Source organism: Phyllostomus discolor, chromosome 4, assembly GCF_004126475.2.
Source record: "Phyllostomus discolor isolate MPI-MPIP mPhyDis1 chromosome 4, mPhyDis1.pri.v3, whole genome shotgun sequence".
Taxonomy (NCBI): domain Eukaryota; kingdom Metazoa; phylum Chordata; class Mammalia; order Chiroptera; family Phyllostomidae; genus Phyllostomus; species Phyllostomus discolor.
The window spans coordinates 148,382,361-148,389,149 of record NC_040906.2 but is presented as its reverse complement, the minus strand read 5'-3'; positions in this window follow the sequence as shown (position 1 = coordinate 148,389,149).

Genomic DNA, 6,789 nt, shown 5'->3' with positions numbered 1-6,789 from the left:
CTGATGGGCTCTGCCACACGGGCCACCTTGAAGCACCCATCCAAAGCCATGTTACAGCCAGGCAGACACTGGAGAGTGTGAGACCCATTCTAGCTCTGGTTGTAGTAGCCAGGCAGGTTGTGGAGCTGCACTTGGGTAATCTGTGCCTTGTCCTTGACACATCCAGTAGTTCAGGTCCCAACAATCTGGCTCCAACTGCTCCACCCCTGGCCCCCGTGGCGCCATCCTCAGACTTGCGGGACAGTGGTGGAACAGCACGAACTATGAACTGCGTGTTGTCCATGTAGCTAACTTCGAAGCACCAGGACTCCACAAAGCCGGCGAGGACACAGTGGTGCTGAAATATCTCAGGGATGGGAGACTGGAGGCAGGGAGACAGGAGGGGCAAAGGGGACCAGGAGATGGGGAACGGGGTGATGGAGATCAGAAGGGAAGGGGCCAGCGAAGAGGAAGGAGTTGGGACAGGAGGTGGTTCAGGTGAGAATGGGAGGTCTGGGATCCGGAGTGGTGGTGGTGGAAATGCTCCTTTCCTGGGATCCTGCTCCTCACCTGGTCCCCTCGCTCCTCCCTTGCAGAGGTCTTTCCTCTTGACCCTTGCTCACCCGCCCAGGTCTTGGTGAGGACCAAAGCCCCTGGGAGGAGGTTTGGGGACCCTATGACCTGCATCCTCGGGGGTCTAGGAAGTATGTGAGTCCGGGCGGGTCTGTGGAGACATTCTAAACCGCAACAGTGATGATGCTGATTGGCTTCTCCAGAAACCAGATCCCCAGTTGGAGTGAGAACTACGGATGTTTATGAATACCGAAGAGGAAGGGCTTCACACAGGTTGAGAGGGCAAAGTTAAACCCGAAGGACACGAGGACTCCCCAGCACTAATCTTCCCCGCCACAGACTCCACCCTCCCCCTGGGACCCTGAGACCCAAGCCTGGGAACCTGGGACCCTGTTCTTACTTCTCCTACTGCACCGAGGCCACTTTGTCACACTGTTTCCCTGAGTCTCACTCCAAGGGCTGTTTGTAACAGTGATTTTCTTTCCCCTGACACATGAGTCAGAGTGCTGTTTATTAGTACCTTCTGATGTAATTAACGTTAGCTTAAGACCAGTAACAATTGCTATACTAAGTTTGCTAACTTTAACATTACAGTAACTTTTTCTTTTTTAATTATATTTTATTGACTATGCGATTACAGTTTTCCCAATTTTCCCCCCTTTACCCCCCTCCACCCTGCATCCCCAAACCCTCCAGCATCCCCCCTTAGTTCATGTGTTTCCTATGCCATTTTTGACATCTCATTATTTTATGCCTACCATTTATGCTTCTTCCCTGTACCTTTTCCCCCATTCCTCCCCTCCCCTGCCACTGAAAACCCTCCATGTGATGTCTATCTCACTCACTTTGTTCCTGTTCTAGTTGTTTGCTTAGCTTTTGTTTTTGTTGTTTTTCTTTCTGTTTTTGTTTCAGTTGTTGATAGTTGTAAATTTGTTGTCATTTTACTGTTCATAGTTTTTTATCTTCTTCTATTTCTTAGATAAGCTAAGCCCCTTTAACATTTCATATAATAAGGGCTTGGTGATGATGAACTCCTTTAACTTGACATTATTTAGGAAGCACTTTATCTGCCCTTCTATTCTAAATGATAACTTTGCTGGTTAGAGTAATCTTGGATGCAGGTCCTTGCCTTTCATGATTTCAAATATTTCTTTCCAGTCCCTTCATGCATGCTAGGTTTGGTTTGAAAAATCAGCTGATAGTCTAATGGGAACTTTTTTGTAGGTAACTGTCTTCTTTTCTCTTGCTGCTTTTAAGATTCTCTATCTTTAATCTTGGGTAACTTAATGATAATGTGCCTTGGTGTGTTCTTCTTTGGGTCCAACTTCTTTGGGACTCTCTGGGATTCCTGGACTTTCTAGAAGTCTATTTACTTTGCCAGAATAAGGAGGTTTTCCTTCATTATTTGTTCAACTAAGTTTTCAATTTCTTGCTCTTCCTCTTCTCCTTCTGGCACCCTCATTATTCGGATATTAGAGTGCTTAAAGTTGTCCCAGAGGTTCCTAAGCCTCTCTTTTTTTTCGAATTCTTATTTCTTCATTCTGTTCTGGTTGGATGTTTATTTCTTCCTTTTGTTCCAAATTGTTATTTGAGTCCAGGTTTCCTTCCTGTTACTGTTGGTTCCCTGAATATTTTGCTTTATTACACTTTGGGTATCCTTCATTTGTTCTTTCATTTTGAGACCAAGCTCAATCAATTCTGTGAGCATGCTGATTACCAGTGTTTTGAACTCTGTGTCTGATAGATTATCTATCTCCTCATCACTTAGCTCTTTTTCTAGAGTTTTGATTTTTTCTTTCATTTGGGCCATATTTCTTTGTCTCAGTATATCTGTTATGTATTATGTGCTATCAGTCTCTCCCTTCATGTCCACCAAGATTTTCCTTATGTATTTAGGTGCTCTTATATTGTGTGCATGTATGTTTACAAGGGTTATATCCTCCTGTTGGACTGATTCCTCAAATATTATGTAGTGATCTTCTTTGTCTCTTGTTTTGGCCTTTGTTTGGAAGTCTGTTAAACAGGTACTCCAGCTTTGTTTTTCATCTCCATTGCATGGAATATTTTTTTCCAACCCTTCACTTTCAGTCTGTTTGTATATTTTGTCCTGAGGTGGGTCCCTTGTAGACAGCATATAAATAGGTGATATTTTCTTATCCATTCAGCTATCCTATGTCTTTTGATTGGACTTTTAATTTGTTTACATTTAAGTTTACTCTTGATAGGTACTTACCATTGTCATTTATTTTTTATATCTATGTTCCTCTCTATGTATATATGTATTTATTTTTATTTCTTCTTAAAGTAAGACCTTTAACATTTATTCCAATACTAGTTTGATGGCAATAAACTACTTTAGGTTTTTAATTTTGGAGGGGAGGGGGGTCTGGAAAGCTCTTTGTTTCACCTTCAATTTTAAAAGATAGGCTTGCTGGATAAAGTAGTGTTGGTTTTAGGCCCTTGCTTTTCATCACTTTGAATATTTCATGCCAATCCCTTCTGGCCTGAAGTATTTCTGTTGAGAAGTAGGTGACAGCCTTATGGGAACTATCTTGTTGGTAAATAATTGCCTTTCCCTTGCTGCCTTTATGATTCTTTCTCTTGTCTTTAACTTTTGCCATTTTAATTATGATGTATCGTCATGTGGGCCTCTTTGGATTCATCTTAATTGAGACTCTGTGCTTCCTGAACTTGTGTGACTTTTTCCTCTACCAAGTTAGGTAGGTTTTCAGCCATTATTTCTTCAAACAGCTTCTCTATTCCTCGCTCACTCTTTTATCCTTCTGGTACTCCCATCATGTGGATGTTGTTACCCTTTATGTTGTCCCAAAGGCCCCTTAGAATTTTCTCATTTTTTAATATTCTCTTCTTTTTTTGAGCTCTGATTAGGTGTCTACTATCATCCTGACTCTAAATCACTCATTCGATCCTCTGCTTCATCTGACCTGCTGTTGATTCCTTCTGGTGTATTCATTTCAGATATTCTTCATTTCTGACTGTTTTTTATGGGTTTTATGTGTCCTTTTAAATGCTTACTATCTCTTTGTTTAAGTTCTCACTAAGATCATCCATTCTTCCCCTAAGGCCCTTGAGCATCTTTAAAACCATTATTTTAAACTCTGCATCTGGCATTTTTGTTGCTTCCATTTCACCCATTTCATTTAATTCCTTTTCTGAGTATTTCTCTCTCTCTTTTTTTTTGTTTGGGTCATTTTTCTTTGTCTTTCTATTTTGTCTCTGTGTATTAGGTAGATCTGCCATGACTCCCTAACTTGTTTTGATGGCTTTATGATGAAGGTGTCTTGTTGGGCTCAGTGACACAATCTTCCAGGTCATCTGCACTTCATGTTCCAAAAATTTCTTTTGGGTTATGTGCACCCTCTCATTGTAGTTGAGTCTTGAAAGCTGTTGACCCTTTTGTGGGTGGTGTTAACCCTTCAGGCTGGCTGACTACTATAAGGGTAAATGCTACATCATCACCATGTATGAGGCATTGTGTAGGGGCTGCCCCCGCCCCCAGGCAGAGTTGTTCCCAGCAGGGTCTGGTGCCTGCCAGAATGCCCCTTTGGGTGGGCCATTTGTATGGCTGGATGGGTCAAGCTCTCTTCTGTTTTGAAACCTACCCCTGATTGTGTTAGTTCTGGTTCCATTTGGATGGACCCAGATACATGTCGTATCAGATATTTGTGCAATAGGCCTCGGGCTACCAGTCCATCGCTGCCACTCTGTTTCTTGTTTATGGCTACATTTACCAGGCCTGGGTGTTTATGCGAGGGGTCAACTTGTGTATTAGGGTCAGCCTCCTTCAGCATAGAGCTAGGGGCAGATCTGTAAAAAGACTAATGCTCCCTGAGGCCCACCTCTGTGTGTCAGCTACCCCTCCTTCCCCTGTGGTTGCCTGGTCTTTCTCCAGAACCTTCTGAAGAAAGACTGTAGAGTAGACCCAGATGGGCCACAACTCACAGACCCTTCCACGTGTTGCTAGCTTGGTAGTGTGGGGCAACCAGGGTTGGAAAGACAGGGCTAGTTGTTCCCCTACTTGTGGGTCATATGGTCAAGCACTCAATCAGGGGATAGTGACCCTTACTCCAGCACCAAACCACTCAGTCACTGCCAGCCTCCAACTCTAGTTCCCCTAGGAAGGATGCACCACAAGTTCAAGTTGGGTGCAACCAGCCATACCCTATTCAGGAGCAAGCTCTGCCAGGTACTACCACTGTGCTCAAGAGGACAGGCCACAAGAGTCTCCCATTTTGGGTGATGCTGACCCAGCCTGCAGGAGGGCACTAAGCACTTTGTCCCAGTTCCAGCCAATAGCCTCTGAGGCACTCAAACTCTGAATGTCCCAGCTCCCAGCAGCTCTCTCTTCTCCCCATAGAACTGAGCTCAGGAGCCTAGGGTGTTCAAGACTTGACAGGGCTGATCCAAACAGTCTCCTTGTAGGGGTGGTGCCCAGAAGCCTATGGGTTGGGGTGGAGCACTTCTTCCCTTTCCCTGGGGTAGTACAGACTCAGCTCACAGGGGAGATAGGAGTGACCCCCACTCCCATGATGTAGCCATATACCACAGCATCCCCCCAAGTGATTCCCAGACAAAAGCGTCCCTGGAAGACATGCTCTGAAAACACAAGCTCTGTGTAGCACTCTTATCCCCCTTCCTGGCTGAACTCAGCAGGATAGTACCAGCCAAGTGACTCAACAGTTGCAGGGGAGGAGGACCAACTATGCACTTGAGGTAGGAAAGACCAGTGCCCTTTTCAAAACTCCACAGTTTATTCACTATCTGAGTCTCTACCAGGAGTCTCCCTAGAAATTAAGGGCCCCAAAGTTCACCACTGGGTGCAGCCAGTAGACCCCTCTGCAGGACCCAGGACAGCCTAATTCCTTTGCCAGCTGTCAGGGACCAAACAGCGCACTCCCCAGACTGGTGCCGTAACAGTAAGAGTGGTTGTCCCTGGAAAGGTGGCATCTGGGTCTCCCAGGAGGACTGAATTCCCACTAATTTTCACCACCAAATGCAGTGTAGGCTCCTCTTCCCATCTCTGTTGCTCTTGGATAGGATCCCTGCATGGGGCTAAGACCCCCACACTCCTGAGGGGAGGGAATTTTGCTGCTGCAATATCCCTCCAGCTTCTCAGCCTGCCACTCTTGGGTGCAGGGGATAACCCCCTCCATGTCTCTGTCTTTCTTACCAATCTCTATGTGGCTTCTTCTGTAAATCCCTGGTTAAAATGTTTCAGCTAAGGCAGGCTTCAGTTGGTTCAGGCTGATTGCTCTATAATTTAGCTGTAAATCTGGTTTGGGGCTGGGAGAAGGTGAGTGAAGCTTCCACCTACTCTGCAGCAATCTTGGAATCTCTGAGGGTGTTTTTGAATTTCAGTCATTTACCTGGGTTTTAGCTTTGATATCTGCATTTTTTTACACTTAATAAAGAGGGATTAATTTGGTCACTTTACCAGATTCAACTTCATTTTGAACAGGCTTTGTTCTAATGGGTTGTCTTAAATTAAAATTCTTACAGATCAGGGGTAAGACATGTCACAGCAGCAACTAGGGACCCAGATGGCAGCATGGCAGAGGAGCATAGCCAGGCAACCAGAAAAAAAATAGATGTGAAGCAGCCTGGAAAAGAGATGGAAAAAATGGTCTAAAAGAGTAGGTTACTCCACTGTAACCATCCTAGAATCCTAGGTGAGGAAGATGGTGGGTCAGTGAGATGTAGTAGAAGACAAATCCAAACAAGTAGATACTCAAAAAGGTCCCCAATAACCCAAATGCTGGAATCATTGAAGAACACTTCAAATGATGAAGTCTTCTCTCTGCACAGAATGATCTTCTCTGAGCTATCTAAAGAACTCACTCTCCCCTTCCTTCAGATGTTGATCAAATATGTTCTTCACGGCAAAGCCACCCTACCTAAAATGACAACATGTTTACACACACCCACACAATCCCTATATCCCTCCCCAGTCATTCTCTTTTTCCTCTTAGTTCTTATCAGTGCCTAACATATCATATATTTTACTTATTTATCCTGTTTAGTCTTGCTCACTAAAATATAAACTCAATGGTAGAGAACTTTGTCTGTTCACTGCTATATCCCCTACATACAGATTTCATATTAATAGACTCAAAAATTCTGAGAAGAGAAGAGAAATTTCTTTTGTTTAAGCCACCCACTTTGTGATACTTTGTTATGGCAGTTTTACCAAACCAATACATTGTACATTAACTAACA